Raw genomic sequence first — 892 nt, forward strand, 5'->3', positions numbered from 1 at the left:
CCAGAGCACGCGCATTAGACGCATGAAGAAAGAGAGAACAAAGTAGCCTATCAAAGCCTGGCCTTTTAATCAGCAGAGGATCGCAACCACCCTAAAGGGGCTAATTTAGGATTATTTGAGGGATTTAAGGTTTAAGGATTTCATGATGAGTTTCAACCAAAACTGACTTGCAATGGCGCATTAAGGATAGCAAAAAACCCCAAAACACCCTAAAAGCCTACTGAGCAGCTTAAGACCTCTGATGAGTGCGCATTTGAATGTATCCTGTACTAAAGCATGCTTTAGTGACACATCATACTCTTGATATTTTCATCAAATGTATAGCAGCAAGCAAGTATTGTTGCCACAACCACCCCCCTCTTCCAACTCCATTCCACACCAAGACATTTCTACTCACATTGGGACACGATAGGAAGCTTTTTTTTCTGCTTCTTCGCTGGATACTGATTGTGCTTGGCTGGGTATTGACGTTTACAGCACTTTGCACAGGAAGGGGGGTTATAATACACATACATAGTTGTGAAAGCAGACGCTAAAAACCCTTTTATGCAGGGTTTTTCATTATTCTGCATGATTTGAAGCTGAAGCACACTATGCACCTCTCATATGTCGTTGTCAAGCACATCTCATACTCCATTGTCAAAACGCTCACCTCTGACAAATATACACCTCTTTTGGATTGAAGAGACAAATATCTTAGGAAAGGAACAATAGTTGGTTTATTTGTCATGCACAGAGTGATTTTTCGTATTTTACAGTGGAATGTGAGGAAGGCATTTTCCTTACAGCTTTGGATCAGGGTGATGTGGGACTTTTAACTTAACAGACCTTATGTCAAACCCCAGTCAGCAACTCTCCACTTCCCTTAAGCCTCTGACTGCAATTTCAGCCT

Source organism: Electrophorus electricus, chromosome 2 (genome assembly GCF_041902795.1).
Source record: "Electrophorus electricus isolate QZ-2024a chromosome 2, ASM4190279v1, whole genome shotgun sequence".
In the NCBI taxonomy this organism is placed as follows: Eukaryota; Metazoa; Chordata; class Actinopteri; order Gymnotiformes; family Gymnotidae; genus Electrophorus; species Electrophorus electricus.